Source organism: Pezoporus occidentalis, unplaced genomic scaffold, assembly GCF_034315485.1.
Source record: "Pezoporus occidentalis ecotype Australia unplaced genomic scaffold, CSIRO_AGI_Poc_V1 ctg13, whole genome shotgun sequence".
Classification (NCBI taxonomy): Eukaryota; Metazoa; Chordata; class Aves; order Psittaciformes; family Psittacidae; genus Pezoporus; species Pezoporus occidentalis.
Window position 1 is genome coordinate 11,641,316 of NW_026913103.1, and position 17,132 is coordinate 11,658,447.

The following is a 17,132-nucleotide window of genomic DNA, read 5'->3' on the forward strand; positions in this document are numbered from 1 at the left end:
TAACATTATGCCACACTTATTTCCTTTTAAATCACTGGATTCTTTTCATTCATTTAACAGGATTTACATTTTTAATAAATGATGTGACTAACATGATCACCTTTGTGGTCACTAATTTTCATTCTTTCTCAGCTGGTAGTGACAAATAATTTCATTATCAAATTAACCAGAATGTCAGAAGCAACATCTATAATAAATCAGCATCACATGAGAAACCAGCCAAAGAAACCTTCTCAAGGATTCCTGCAACTGCTGCAGGTTTTTTCTTCTCCCTCCTTTCCCTGTCTGTCCCCCAGTTTTCACCCAGATCATGCTCCTCACCTCATGAATGTAAACTCATGTCAACCCTTCAGGGAGGGTTAGGTTCACCCTAACAGTTCACCAGGGTGACACAGACCTGAAAATCAAGAAATTAGTCTTGTTTGTGACTTCCCTTCAGCTTTCAGATGCCCTCTGATGTCAGAGATGTTTGCTATGTGGGAGACAAACACAGCCTTTCTTTTCAGTTTATATTTTTCTCACTCAGGCTGCTGGGTACAGTGAAACCCAGTCCGAAGCTCCTAACTTTCCACAGAAAATACATAGAGAAGTGAGATGCCAGAATTTCAATTCCAGGACTACTCCCAAGCACTGCTACCGTTTTCCTCTTTATTTACTGACTTAAAAAGGGTAATGAACCATCTTTAAAAGCATGCTTGTCCAGCTTCTGCTCCTGGTGCCAGATCAAAATTTCTAGTGGGAGACATTCTCTCCTTTTGCTTTTCTTGTTTCACCTTTTTTTTAATCCTTAATAAAGGATATTATTCTTAATATGATCTTAGGAGACTTTCTGACTTAAGTTTCATCAAAATTCTACTACTTCTTTTGTCTGTGTCATTTGAAGAAACCTCCTTTCTTTCACATTAGAGACTCTCAGAGAAAAAGGTGGGGTTTTTTTTCTAAGATATTTTATAACGAACAAGTTCAGGAATGAAAACCTATCTATAACTTCATTTTGAATTCCATTTTGCTGGGAAAATGTTGAAACATTTGCTTCTGAACCTTTTTTAGATTGGTTCTTTCAGAATACCTGCAATTTTCCTAGAATTTTAAAATATTATAGAATCAACAACTATAAAATAATCTCATTATAAAATATATTATTCCATGTACAGAATTTATGACCTTTCTATACTGTTCTTTGCCAAGGCAATGCAAAATAATACATTTCAATTATCAAATAATGCTCCCTCCTCCAATTCCCATGAAAGATTTTTCTTAAACAGATCAACATTTCACACTTTTTGTCTTCCACTTACTTTGTCATACATTTATTTGTTTGGTGTATGTCCACCACCCCAGCACAAGTCCCTCTGTATGTTTACAACTGAATATTGATGTTTGTCAGCAGATTCCCTCCGTAAGTGTCATTCACTACAATGTCTAAACACCCCACAGTCATTTAGACCCCTAAATGTTGAGAGATGTCTTAATACTAAACTGGATCTTACCCTAGGGCCTTGTGCATAAGTGTTTCATGACATCTGAGCTGCTATATGGGCAGTTAGTACAGCACCCTCCATAGCTAACAAGTACAACACAGGAATTATATGGGGCTGTTTCCACCTGGAGCAGCAGTTGGAGGCCATGAGGTAAACCCAGACCACAATTAAGGTCACGGTGCACCTATATGCAGGGAGCTGAGTCAAGTCACTTGTCTATATCATCACTTAGGTCAGTTCACTTACCTAAACTTGTGCCTCTGGCCATTTAAAAGGGGCTAAGGTATGTCCATCTGCCTGCATGGAAAAAAAAAAATACCCACAAAAAACATAGGTACTGCCTTTTTATCTTCACAGCTGACAAGCAGCCCATTACTCTGACATGTGACAGAGCAAAGACATAGAAGAGCTCACTGGTGTAACCATTCTTTTTAAAACAGACTCACCCAAGGTAGCACTGCAGATGTATTTTGCTTTTGCTGTGAATGTTGACCAAATTACATAAAAATAAAAAAGCTCCATGAAGAATTTGAGCAGCTTCCAACTTCTTTACTTAAAGAGTCTAATAACAATACAATATCAATCTTGAGATCTCACAACCCCACTGTTGTGGTTATTACCTGAAACTTCTTTGTTGAGGACTGATGCAGACTTCATTCCTTCTACTACCGTATACATTGTGCAGTCCAAGACACTCACTGTACATGTGTTTAGCAAATTTTCCCTATCCAGCAATGCTTTGTAATCTCTCATTCTTTACACTGAACAAAACCATGGTGCCATTTTCAGATCCCTGTGTATGCTATCAATTAATGCTTCCTGTAAAATAGTCTTATTTTATAGCCAGGAGAGATAAGTAAAACTGGAAAGCATTATCCTGCACAGAACGGAGGGAGCTACTCTTTTGGATGGCATAGATGTTTCCATTATAATTCATTAACTTCTGCAAAGAGGGTTTTCAGCTGTGAAGGGAATACACATCCTGTCTGATGAGGCCCCAATTTCATCTATGTACACATGTCTGCATGTATGTATGTGTACTTACATATTCATGCCTCTGATTACATACACAAACATATATTTGGATGTTTAAAAGGTAGCAAACAACTAGATATAAATACATAGTGGACTCTGCATTTAGTATTTTATCTTGAAATACTTAAAGCTTTAACAAACCAACCATTAGCAATTGTCTGACATATCAGGTTTTATTGCCATAAGTAAAATTATGTTTTTTAACAGATAAGGACAAAAGCTTTAAACTGGGTGGCCCCGTATTTCAGATGTCATAATACAAAGGGGAAACACAAACAAACAAATGGAAAAAAAAAAAAAAGAAGAAAACCTTGTCTGGGAAGCTAGGGACCAGGTTAGGAAAGCCAAGGCCCAGTTAGAATTAAATCTGGCAAGGGATGTGAAAGATAACAGAAAGAGCTTCTACAGTTACATTGCAAAAAGTAGTTTCATTGCAAACTAGTGGATTTAGTTTACCAAATAAATGTAAAATATTAGCATAGAAGTTACTGCTACATGTTTGTGTTTTGTAATTATTTGGGTAATATAGATCTAGATTCACTGGGGCTTCATGTGTTGTAGAATCTGTTGTTTCTGCATAAACTATAGGACAACTTGCCTTAAAAATGATTAGACTCACCTATCCAATGGTGACAATAACCGGTATAAAAGCAACTAACTTACAACAACCTCCAAATCATTTTACTTCTAAACTTGGCCTTGATGTCTTCTCACTATCACTGATAAATACTCTGAAAAGTGAAGGGTTTTTTTTGAAAAAAAGTTTCTTGGTAAATTGGTACAGACGGCTCTATCAGAACCTAATTATGACTGTGGAGCCAGAAAATAGATTGCATTTTCCATACATATTAATGCTCTTCAAATCCTCATTTGTCATGTTCAAGGTTATGCAGAGATGACATTCAAGAAACCCAAACTCCTTGCTAAACTCGTTTTGACAGTCCAAATCTGTGGTAACGCCATCTTCTTAAGCTTTCTGATAATATTAAAATTATAACATCATTCTTATAGGAAAGTAGTGAAATCATAAAGTTGTAAAGAAATTATTGATGATGAAATTTAAGTTCAGTACCATAAGAAATAATTTCATTAATAGGCTTTCTCTTATATAATATTGAAGCAAATGTATGTCTAACGAAAAAAAAAAGATTTTATAGGATTTTATAGTTGGTGTTTACTGTATGTACATGTAACTGTTTTAGGCACATTAAGACCTGTAACTAATATAAAGGCATATGACAAGAAAGTGAAACAAGATATTAGTAATAAATGAACACTGATTCTGAACACTTATAATAGAAGAAATCACAATTCAAGTTATAACCAAAATATATAAGTGTGACTTTTTTATCACTAGAATTACAGGGGACATTATATAAAAAGCTTAAATCTGACTGTACTCAGTCTGAGTACTTTGAAAGAAGTAAGATAAGCTTTGTAAGAGTAAAATAAGTCTTAGGCTTTCAGTACTTTGCTATTTTTTCTAACACTCCAAAAATAACTTTGAATACAAAAGTCAAATGAAATTATGTGAAATTATCATACTATCCAGCTTCCACTTAGACTGGTGATGCAGCAAACAGTATTGGAGAAGTCTGTGATGTTTCAGACTTTTTATTGTATCTTGGCATTTCAGTATAGAAAGGTACTCTGCTTTATTTCAGCCTAAAGTAAACTCAATTCCTAATGGAAAAAGTGACCATTCACAGTTATCTCTGCTGAAAGATGAGAAAAAAAGTATTATGAATGCAGTAGATACCTAAAACATCTGAAAAGTATAAAGCTTTCCTATCCTGTTCACCACTGTTTATACTTGTTGAAGCTATAAGCCACTTGGTTGAGAAAAAACTGTATAGCAAAGTAGATACTGGCAAGTAGCTGTTGGTCATTTACCACAAAGTTATCATAAGAACAGCTACTTAAAATTTTATAGTACCTTATTATGCCAAGTCATCTCATGGTACTTTACAATATTACATTAAAATTGAAGGCTAATCATTTTGCAGATTTACTGTTCAGATAAAATGAGATAAAATCCACGGGACCAAATTCAATATGCATGCAACTTGCATCATTCCTGTACAGTTAAACAAATGATAACTGTACCACTGAAAACCAGTATGTTTGATATTTAGATCTAAAAAGGGCAGTTAAAACTAAGGCAAATTAAAAGAAAAAAAAAAAGAAAAAAGAAAAAGAAGAAAAAAGAAAATTAAAAAAACACATTTACTGGAATGTCTTTTGTATTTTTCATTCTTTACTATTATTTCAGATACATGTATTTGAGTAGGAGCTTGTTATTATTATTCTCTCATATCACAGTTCTCCATCTTCTGGATCTTGCTGAGAAGCAGTTACTCATCCAATATGTGTGAGTGTGCGTTTGAAGGAGAGGCTATGCCATCATGTTTTGCTGGTTTAAATAAGATGTGAAAATAAACAATATTACAACTTCCTCATGATATTGAGAAGGAGTTTATGAAATTTATGAGGAAGAATTAAACAAAGTATCTTGAACAGTCAGAAAACATATGAATCTGAATCAACACACTTGTTTTCTTTTGCAAGTTATATTTAGAATAGAGTCTGGAAAACTTTGTTTAAGTAAAGCCTCCGGTTTTGGAAGCAGGCTTGCCACACTGGTCAAGGATGCTTTAAACTAGATGTGTTGGGGGAGGAGGGCATCATTCCATCAGTCAGTTGTCAGCACCTATAATAAATGCTTGGAGCAATGTAGAGATATTCCAGCCACTCCAGCCAATGAGCCGGCTTCATTTGGAGCTCAGCTCAGATGCCTCTATAAAAACGCTCTCAGTATGGGGAACAAACAAGAGGAATTAGAGATGTGTGTACATCTACGGGGTATGAATAGGCATCACAGAAACATGGTGGGATGGCTCCTACGACTGGAGTGTTGGAATAGAAGGTTACAGGCTCTTTAGAAAAGACAGGCCTGGCAGGCGGGGGTGGGGGGGAGTTGCCCTTTATGTTAGGGATACGCTGGAGAGTATGGAACTCTGTCTGGGGACAGGTGAGCAGTCCACAGAGAGTTTGTGGGTCAGGTTTAAAGGGAATATAGCTATGGGAGACATTACTGTGGGGATCTGTTACAGACTGCCTGATCAAGGAGAACCTGTGGATGAAGCGCTCTACAGACAGATAGGAACAGCCTCACACTCCAGGCCCTTGTTCTCATGGGAGACTTCAACCACCCTGATGTCTGTTGGCACGACGGTACAGTCCGGCGCAAGCAATCCAGGAGGTTCCTCGGTTGTGTAGAAGACAACTTCCTTCTGCAAGTAATAGAGGAGCCAACAAGGAGAGGTGCCATGCTTGACCTCGTGCTCACCAACAGGGAAGGGCTCGTTGGAAATGTGACCCTGCAGGGCAGCCTTGGATGCAACGGTCATGAGATGCTCGAATTTGAGATCCTCAGGACAGTGAGAAGAGCGTGCAGCAAGCTCACTGCCCTGGACTTCAAAAGAACAGACTTTGGCCTCTTCAGGAACCTGCTTAGTAAGGTTCCATGGGATATAGCCCTAGAAGGCAGGGGGTCCCAAGACTCTTGTCTGATATTCAAGGATCACCAGCTACAAGCCCACAAGTGTTGTGTCCCGACTGGAAGGAAATGCAGCAGGAGGGCCAGCAGACCCCCTTGGATGGATAAGGAGCTGCTGAGGAAACTTAGAGGGAAAAAAGAGGCTTATAAAAGGTGGAAGCAAGGACAGGCAACCTAGGAAGAATACAGCGATGTTGTCTGGGAAGCTAGGGACCAGGTTAGGAAAGCTAAGGCCCAGTTAGAATTAAACTTGGCTAGCGATGTTGGGTAACAGGAAGGGATTCGTAGTGAATAAAAGACAGACTAGGGACAACATAGGCCCCCTCCAAAAGCTGTCAGGAGAACTGGTTACCCTGGATTTGGAGAAGGCTGAGGTTCTGCATGACTTCTTTGCCTCAGTCTTCACTGGCAAAGGCTCTGACCTCATCACCCAAGTCTTGGAAGGCAGAAGCAGGGACTGTGATAATAAAGACCCTGGGCTCACTTGTAGGAGAGGATCTGGTTCAAGACCATCTTAAGAACTTGAACGTGTACAAGTCCATGGGACCTGATGAAATCCATTTACAGGTCCTGAAGGAGCTGGCGAATGAAGTTGCTAAGCCACTGGCCATCACATTTGAAACATCATGGCAGTCAGGTGAAGTTCCTGACCACTGGAAAAAGAGTAATGTAACCCGCATTTTCAAGATGGGGAAAATGGATGACCCAGGGAACTACAGACCAGTCAGTCTCACCTCTGCACCTGGCAAAATCTTGGAGCAGATTCTCCTGGAAGGCATGCTAAGGCACATGAAAATCAACAAGGTGCTTGGTGACAGCCAGCATGGCTTCACTAAGGGGAAATCCTGCCTGACCAATTTGGTGGCTTTCTGTGATGAGGCTATGGAACTGATGAACAAGGGTAGAGTAGTTGGTGCAATCTACCTGGACTTGTGCAAAGCATTCGACACTGTCCCACACGACATCCTTTTCTCTAAATTGGAGAGACATCAATTTGATAGGTGGACCACTTGGTGGATAAAGAACTGGCTGGATGGCCGCACACAAAGAGTTGTGGTCAATGGCTCAATGTCCGGCTGGAGACCAGTAATGAGTGGTGTCCCTTGGGGATCGGCGTTGGGACTGCTCTTGTTCAACATCTTTGTCGCTGACATGGACAGTGGGAATGAGTGCGCCCTCAGCAAGTTTGCTGATGACACCAAGTTGTGTGGTTCGGCTGATACGCTGGAGGGAAGGAATGCCATCCAGAGGGACCTTGACGTGCTTGTAAGATGGGCTGATGCCAGCCTAATGAGGTTTAACCATGCCAAGTGCAAGGTCCTACACCTGGGTCGGAGCAATCCCAGGCACACCTACAGGCTTGGCAGAGAAGATTCAGAGCAGCCCTGCAGAGAAGGACTTGGGGGTGTTGGTTGATGAGAAAATGAACATGAGCCGGCAGTGTGTGCTCGCAGCCCAGAAAGCCAAGCGTATCCTGGGCTGCAGCAAAAGGAGCGCGACTAGCAGGTCGAAGGAGGTGATCCCGCCCCTCTGCTCCTGTGAGACCTCACTTAGAGTATTATGTACAGTTCTGGTGTCCTCAATATAAAAAGATCATGGAGCTGTTGGAAAGAGTCCAGAGAAGGGCCACGAGGATGATTAGGGGACTGGAGCACCTCCTGTATGAAGGCAGGCTGAGAAAGTTGGGGCTGTTCAGCCTGGAGAAGAGAAGGCTGCGTGGAGACCTCATAGCAGCCTTCCAGTATCTGAAGGGAGCCTATAGGGATGCTGGGGATGGAGTCTTCATTAGGGACTGTAGTGACAGGACAAGAGGTAATGGGTTAAAATTTAAACAGGGGAAGTTTAGAGTGGATATAAGAAGGAAATTCTTTCCTGTTAGGGTGGTGAGGCACTGGAATAGGTTGTCCAGGGAGGTTGTGAATGCTCCAACCCTGGCAGTGTTCAAGGCCAGGCTGGACAAGGCCTTGGGTGATATGATTTAGCGTAAGGTGTCCCTGCCCATGGCAGGGGGGTTGGAACTAGATGATCTTAAGGTCCTTTCCAACCCTAACTATTCTATGATTCTATGATTCTGTGAAAGATGATAACTTTGGTTCTCATGTCAGTAGACAAAATGAATTAAATAAAATAAAACAATTTTAAAAAGGAAATATAGCCAATTATTATATCAAGTAACAACAAAAGCTAGAGGACAGTCATAGACAGAAAATTAACCACTTAGAAATATGCATGTGACCAGAGAACTGTACCTGAACTTGATACTAAAAAACATAGGAGCCCAAGACATTCATTCTAACAGAAAACCAATTGCACTCTAAATTTTAGGTATTCAAATAAGTGTTGAAATATGCAGTTGACTATGCAAATGTGATTAGTAAAATTCTCCAGAGGAATGCTGAGCATGTCTATGTGAACACCACTAGCTCTATCCCTAAGTTTAGTCATTGTATAACATGACCTTTTTAGGCTGCAGTAAGTGAATACGTTCCTGCAGTTTTTACAGGTTTGGATCATGGTTCTTGCAATTCAGTACCTGTTTACAGCACTTGCAAAATGTAGGTTTATTGCTAGTAATAATATTTTGATAGACAGTTTGCAGGTTTGTTTTTTTTCTTAAATGGTCATTTTATTACATTTTCTTTTATTTTCTTACTTATTGCCAGGAGCATAGTCCCATTAATCACTTCTTACATATGGTATCTTCTCTTTCGCACTTTATTCTCCACAGATTTAGAAACACAAAGTTTTACTCCTCTTCACCAATAAAAGAAACGTTTGCAGTTTTTCAAGGAACCACTTTTGGAATATTTTAAAGCTGCTGCCCAAACAATCATATGTTCACTTCCAGTGCAAAAGTTCTCACTTTCTTTTTCTCTACAATTATCTCCAAAAATTTTGCTTCTTTGCAAATTCTTGAGAAAAAGTTCTCCTGCCTTGGTATCTGTAAAAGAACAAAAAAGAAATGCAACCTTCAAGTTACATAAGGAAATTTTATTCAACATACAGTTCAGAAAAAAAAAAAAAAGCAGCTGTATTTGGAACACCAATAGAATTAGTTACAACTTAGTCAGTGAAAGCCTATTAAATTTTTATTTTTTCCCCCAAAATTGTTCAATTCATATGTTTAATCAACGTGATTGTCCTTGCTTGAATTCACCCTAGTTCCTGATGTCATCTTGATGATGAGTTGTCCAGAACTGTGTAAGCATTCTACATGTAAGGTCACACATAGCCATATGGAAAGATTTTCATTCCTTTAGTTTCTGATTAGTTCATAAACCATGGAAGATAAAATTGCCTGGTTTTTAATATTTTTCTCCATCACATTATGTTTTTGTACAAGCAGCTATAAGCTCCATTGTTTCTAATATACTGTCCATTTAGAACCCAAAGTCCCACTCAGAGTTACCGTATTCCAAGTTCTTCACATCTATAAATATCTATGGCTTGGATTATTAATCCGCACAGATATTTATATATAGATTTGCAGTCTGAAACTCAATTATTTCCAGCACACATTTCATGTCTTAGTTTAGTACTTCTTGTACTTCTCATTTCTCACTGTTTTTTGCAACACCACTTAATTTAATACAATCTGAAAATGTAATTAATGCACTGTTTATTTTTTCTTCCAGTTCATTCATAAAGGTACATAATGATTTTTCATTCTGCTCAGGCATAAGTTGCTGAAGTAATCAATATCGGAAATATATTAAAAATTAGGATCCTTAAAGACTTATCTGAAGCCCTAAATGATTCAAGTAAAAAAAAAAAAAAAAAAAAAAAAGGTTTTAACAAACTTTAATTAATTACAATGCATACTTCGAATACAGAATGATGTGAGAAGTCTGACAACTTTTTTAAAGGAAATATAGTTGCTTCTTTTAGTTTTAAAACCCATACAGATAATGATGAAAGCTCATACACTGCTATACATCTTTCCATGCCTGTGCAGTTTCCTAGTGAGTTTAGTTCAATACTGAAGGGAAGAAGCATAGGAGAGTATAAATTAGTTGCTATAACAAAGATGGGCAAGTAGTTTGAAGTCCTTTACTATTTATTCTTTCTATTCATGGTCAATCTAGAGTCAGGCACAGTGCCATTCCAGTCGCTCAAGTACTTCATTTCAGGGCTAAAATTAGAACCTTTATTTGCTTGACATATCACTGATGTAGTACTCACATCAATATAGCTCCAGTCTTCATGGTAGTCTCCAGTTCTTCACTGTGAATTATTCTGATGATTCCCATCATCTGCTATTTTCTTTCCTGAAAGTCTTCATGCATTTCCTTTTTTTTCTTTCTCTTCTCTTTTTCTTTCCTTAAGCTTTATATGGGCATTCCTCGAAGAACGAATTCTTAATGCTTAGCACTTGTCCTTTGTGGCCTAACCAAAAGCTATTGTTATTGATACTACCAACCCCCCAAAAGAATCCATTTTGCTTTTTTCTCCAGCTGAACTGCCCTGTTTCAGGGAAAAGTTAGAATGCATGGACTCAAACTGATGGATTATCTGACCCAGTACCTTGCCTCATCGACACTTAATTTTTCTGTATAAGAGTACCACCAGGGAAGCTACCCAGGAAGTTCTACCTAATGCTCTCTCAATCCCCAACTGTTTTCTTAACAGGAAACACCTGATCCTGTATTTCTTTTACATTAACTCATCTTCCTTTCTCCTCTTGAGTCTGTAAATTTCCCCTTTCTTGTCAAGGAATTCCACAGGTCTGCTTCAGTTTCTGAAGAACTGCTTCCTCCTCCTTGTTTTGAATTGGGATCTAACTGTACAGTCTGGGCTTTACAGTACCTGTGGCATAAGATGTAGTGAACAGTTAGTACCTCTGCACAGTCTTGACACCATTCATAGATTTGTAGGGCTTTATTTACCACTTTTCCACTTTTGATAGCCCTGCACTATTCTTCTTCATATGGATGCCACTTCATAGTGTCAAACCTCCTTGTTGCTATTTCTGATTTACTTTTTAAACTCAACTTAAAAAGCATTTTCGAGATGAGAGGCTCAGAACTGAAAAGAATACTTAAGATGTGGATGAATCACACATTTATTCAGTGAAATAATTATTTTCTTCTGTAATCCCAGTAGAGAATCAGAATCAACAACTGGGTTGGAAATGACCTTTAGGATCATCAAGTCCAACTGTTACTCCATCACTGCCACACTGGAGTACCGGGTTTCCCCACAACATAGCTCCCACAAAACAGCCTCATACACCAACACCAACTGCAGGACACTGGTGGGAAGAGCTGTCTGAAGAGCTAACAACCCACTGTCCCAGGCTGTGCTGCAAGGCCATCCAGGGCTGCTGGAGAAGTCAGCTGGGCAGGCAAGTGACCAAATACGCCTCCCCAGTGGGAACCAGCCACCCTCCAGATGACTGGAGTATAGTAACAGAAGGGGGATCCATCAGTCAGGCCACTGCTGTACAGCATCCTCAGGCCCCACCGCACGGCTAACATACTGGGCTAACAGGCCCTCGGCCTTTCAAGTACGGCTATGGCTGGGGCAGCTCCCACAGCGGAGAGCCGGGGCAGACAGCAACCCCACAGCAATACAGCGGCGACGACGGCCAGGGCCCGGAGCAAAGGGACGGATAGGATAACGGAGGAGGAGAGGAGCGCACGGCGCTGCGGTGACATGCGGGCATGGGCGCTTCCTGGCAGGGTCCAGCCCCCAGGGCGGGGAGCTGGGGCTGACAGGTAAGTTCTGGGGGACGACATGGAACAGGCTGGCCAGGACTCGGGGAGGAGAAGGGGAGAACGGGCAGGGGGCGCCGAGGAGCGGGCGCAGCCCAATGACCACTTCTGCTTCCGACTGACGGAAAAAAAAGGGCGGGTGCAGCGGAGGGGCTCGCCCTAGGGCGGGGAGAGAGAACATGGAAGTCGGGTAGGTTGCCGGCGCTGAGAGGAAGCTGGCCGCGAAGCCCAGGCATAGGTGCTGAGGGGGGCGAAGGAGTCACTATGCTTCAGCACGTGTCCCACGTAGAAGTAGAGCCGCTCCTCCTTGAGGAGCTGGGGACGGGGCGCCTGCCGCGACTCTCCGCACCGCTGCCCCACTACGAAGCCCCGGGCGAGGAAGTGCAGGTCGCGGGGCAGGTGCAGGTGCAGCAGCAGGACCTCTGCCGGGGGCCAGTTTTACTACTTGCGCTGAACTTTGAGGTTATGTTTTCGCTGAATTGTCATAACCCAATATCATGCGTATTATAGGGAGCACTCAAATCAGAGGAATTGCTTTGGTTTTATTTCTGTCGTGGATATTTGTGTGCTCTGTGTGTGTGTATGCATGAACAAAGGTGAATCACCTAGCGGTTACCTACATTTATTTTAATATGGAATTTTATTTCACAATGTTTTTCTTTTTGAACCTTCCTAGTGAAATACGTGTGGTATCCTATAGCTTGCAGTTTTGGTGAAGAACTATAAAGTAATGGACAAAGCATATTTTTAGTTGAATAAATTCAACTGAAGTTTTGCTGACTGTTTCAATCTCTTTTCTGCTTCAGGAGGTGAATCACATCTTCCTCCTCAAGTCCTACATTCAGCCTTCAGTGAAGGCGCTGCTAAAGCCTGCAGTGTCACCCGGGTTGGTTTGTTTGTTTTTCCCATGTTTTTATCGAATCATAGAATCGTTTAGGTTGGAAAAGACCTTTAAGATCATCAAGTCTGACCTTTACCCCAGGACTGCCAAGTAAGCCATGTCGTATCATTAGCAAACTCTTAAAGTTGTTAATATTTAATGCAGATACTTAGGCTAGCAAACTTTCAGGGACTTCAGGATGATCAGAGTCCCTTCAGGGACATACTTTGTAGATAAATGCTGCCAAGTGCACAATTCTAGTACTGTTTGTGTCACAGGATCAGTTTCTGTACAGATAGATCACGTGGCTTTCCTCTAGCCAAAAAAAAAAAAAAAAATACAAACCTAGGAATTTAAAATGTAAACCTTAACATTTAAGGTAACTTAGCATAATTGTGTGAAATTTATAATTCACTAAATACTTTTTATAAAGGCTTATCTCTTTACCTTCCATTTCCATTTCTTCCCCTTTTCCCTCGCCTGCCTCCTTGCTGATAGTCATCTTTTCCTTCCTCCCTCCTCAAGTTTTTACCAAATATATGCCTCCATAAGCTAGGAGTATCTTAACTTGTTTTCATAATCCTACTAAGCTTTTTAGCCAAAACACATTTCACATTACAGAACGTGGTCTGAAATAAATAATCTGTTACAGGGTCTACCAATGTAAAATATTTGTGGAAATTGTAACCATCAACATAAAAAAGGGTGTTCTAGTATTTAATTACTGTTTAATAACCCTTGTTTATCTCCTTGCTTTGACATTATAAGTGAATGTCAAAATACAGTATAAATTGTACATGCATTTACTGTAAATTTACTTAAAAGATATTTTCAGGATGATAACATGTAAATGATCTTGTTTTATAAACAAAATAGTCCATGCCCCAACTCCCACTTGGAAAACAAATACACTATTTTATAAGCAGAAACAACCCCAGGCTGAAGTCAGACACAAACTAAAGTACCTTTGCTATCTATCCACAGGTAGCAAAATACCCTTACCACTCTGTGAAAATGGGTCAAAAATTAAGAAGGATCATGACAAGTGTCTGAAAGCAATAGTCTGAAAACAATCAGGGAAAATGTGCTGACACTGAAATTTGCTGAAGTATTGTCTCCCTAGGAATTTATGTATTATTTGAAAAATTTCAAACCATGTCAGTGTATTAAGCAGTGTCAATCCAAAAACAATATTACACTCAGTTCCAATGCAGAGCTCTTTAGCTTGTGGTTTTGAAGGACTATGAAGACAGATGGGTGTGTTCTTATGTCCATCTCCAGGATGCTTACCAAATGTCGACTGTCATGTAATGGATGTTTTCTGGGGTGGGAAAGTGAGGGGGAATGCAGCCTTATCCAAGGCTTTTGTAGCAGAGAAACATGGACTCCTGAGGTCACCATATGCCACAGATTTTCTCTGTGTCTGTTTCACTGAATCCATAACCAAAACTCTGATAATAAAGACTGTGATATCAGATTTTGTCCAAAGATGCAGGTATTGACCAAGTTTCAAATGGAAAGTGAAATAAGAGCTTTCATGTAATGAATGTACTGGTGCATGATTTAAAACATATCTATGCTATATATTAGCTTTAATTGTATGTACCATATTTCAATATATTATTTAATGATACACAATACAGCAAATAATGAGTAAATTATTAAATTAATAAATAATGCAGTAAATTTAGTACAAATAATTTAGAAACCTATAATATTCAAAAATGAGTCAGTGTCCCTTAAGATATTTAGTTTTGAGGGATACATTTTTGGAATGCATTTGGGATACATACTGAAACCTTTTCAGATATATTTCTATCCTTGACTACAGGATGTATTCTAGTCCATATCACAAATGAGGTGAAAAAAGATCTCATACAGGCAAGTTAAAACACCTTTCTCCGTTTCAGGGACATCCCCAAGTCTCAGTATTATTCTGTAGTAGGAATAGATCCATCTTTATTTGGGTACTGATGAAGACTTTTTGGTGACCAAATTTTAGTGAAATATTCCCTCTTCTCACAGTTTTTGGTGATAAATCATTGCTGCTGAATTTTCTGTCATGCCTAATGTTGTTCCTTCACCATTTGAAAAGCAGGAATCACAGGTTTCTTTGAAGTTGTGCCTTCTTCACCTTTTTCTATAAATCATTTCCTCATACTATAATATTTAATGCTAACTTAATTTAGCATGATATAATGTTTAGGCTGTATTAATATTTAAGAAACTTAAAGAGGCTCACATTGATACGAAGGTGACTGGCAAAACAGAATATCAAAGTTGATGAATTATTTTGCTGTTGCAGTCAGTCTGCTTTTTTTTTTTTTCCTGGAAAGATGATATGAAGTTGTAATACCTTCTCTGTTTTGCTTCCTTAGTCACAAGGAGCATGGCTGTTGGAATCAGATCCTTATGATACCCGCCAATAGCATATACTTAATTTACTGTATTTATATATATATATACATGCATGTGTATGCACAGACACACATATGTGTATGTTTCTTTATTTCAGCCTCAAGAAGTTAGCAGAATTTAGCATGCTTCAAGGGCATTTTAAGGACTTCAGAATGATATCTCACCGCCAAATGTTAACATGAGTGCATAGTGAGGAAATTGAAAAAGACTCGCAAACACTGACAGCAAGGGAGGACTGGCAGCACAACGATGTAAGGTAGTAATTTTATCCATCCTTTTCTCAATCTGATTTTCTTGTCTTCAAGAGTTTTTAGCTGAGCTAAGACCACTGACTTCTAACTTGAAGGACTACATTATAATAAATATGCTTGCCTTTTCAGATTTTCCAGGCACTTTAGAAAATGAAAAGTCTCCTTGTGAAGCAGTTGAAAGAAATGTTCTTGCTTGTGTTTCGATGTATATGTGGGCTGAAGAGCTGATTGAAGTCAGCCATCATGTTGGATGTATATGTATGTGTAGGACTTTGCCAGTTGTCTTAAAAATCCAGCTGTTTCTTAAAACAACAAATAATGAGTGAAAAGATGATAAATACAGAAGGTTGTCAAGTGTACATGAGGAGGGAAAATGTGATGGCAAAGTGAGAGGCAGTGTGGAAGTACTCCAATACACAATATTCCAAATGAATGAGTCAGTCATTTCTGAGAAGTATTACTTGTCTTGATTCCGATGCTGTATTTATTGGTTACATTGTTATTAATTTGCTTAAGTGCAAGTGAAGCATCACAGTCATTATCCATCTAAATAAGGTCTCCATGAGATTTTCCTAATATCTGTCACTTCATAGCTCTTGCAGTAGAATCAGTATGAATTAGAGTATTGCTTTTATTACTTAGCTATGTATGTGACTCCCGTTACACTGAACATTAGTTAAAGTGCCTTGTATTTAATATCTTATGTGTATTGTATTTTTTTGTTTGTTTCTGGTAGGTTTTATAGCTTCTCTAGATTGTCATAGTGTAATGAGCATTGACCTGATAGAAAAGATGAAAGGTATGATTCTATGATTCAAGTGGCTTGAATGACTCCATCAGCATTTTTTTTGGTGATTTCTGTCTGCTAAGAAGGAAGTTTTTAAACAACTGAATTATTTGAATGGTGCTAAGAAGCACAAAGAATGATTAATCACACGGGTTTTTTTTTCTTTTAACTTCATTATTGTAATACTATCACTGAATATTCTTGCCACATGTCACCACTGCTGATTGGTTTGACTATGTGTGACAAAGTAGCTGAAGAAGGTATTATCTAATTTTAATATGTACCCTTTGGCCCTGCAGAGACCAATCTAAACATAATCTGGGAGTAATTTAGAAACCTGGAGAAACTGCTTTAGCTCCCCGAAAGATGAGAGGTCATGGGGAGATTTCAAACATGTTCTGTTCTATTCCAGAAAAGATGAAGGCATCTGAGAAGAAACTCACACAAACTATTTTCTTCCTCCAGTGCCTACAGCAGAATAAAAAATGACACCTTATGTCCTGCTTTAGGATATCAGTACACTTAATTTCCCAGTTAAACAAATACAGATGCCAATTTAATGCTGTAAAATAAGCAGAGCATAAGCTACCATAATATACTGCTACCATAGCACATTAGTGCTGGAGTTCATGATAAGTGTTGACTTAAACAGGAAAGAATTTCTTCCCTTCAACAAAGCAGGGCATGCTAATCCGAAAAGTCAAATTTGCAGAACCTGATGTAAGCATCCTAAGAGTTATTTCTTTTCTGTCTCCTCATGTCCTCTGCCCAATTCTGCAAAATGCAAAGTGCACTAAAATCCCCGGAATGCTGAAAGTCAGCTGATTCTGCTAGACAAAAATAATAGAACCAGCTTATCTGAAAGACTGGGTGAGATTTTATGGATTATATAATAAGATATGTTAAATACTGAATTTACTGTATTTAAGTAATTTTAGCATCTGCTACTTTTTTCTTTTTTTCTGTCTAAAAATAAAATTCATTTATATCAGTTTTAACATAGGATT

General features: G+C 39.0%; 1 long non-coding RNA gene across 1 annotated transcript; it reads left to right on the forward strand.

The window, feature by feature from the left end:
- Positions 1 to 871: 871 nt before the first annotated feature.
- LOC134158339 (uncharacterized) lies at positions 872 to 2,010 on the forward strand. Its single transcript, XR_009962728.1, has 2 exons — positions 872 to 924; positions 1,839 to 2,010. It is a non-coding gene; the product is annotated as an uncharacterized LOC134158339 (long non-coding RNA).
- Positions 2,011 to 17,132: the final 15,122 nt, after the last annotated feature.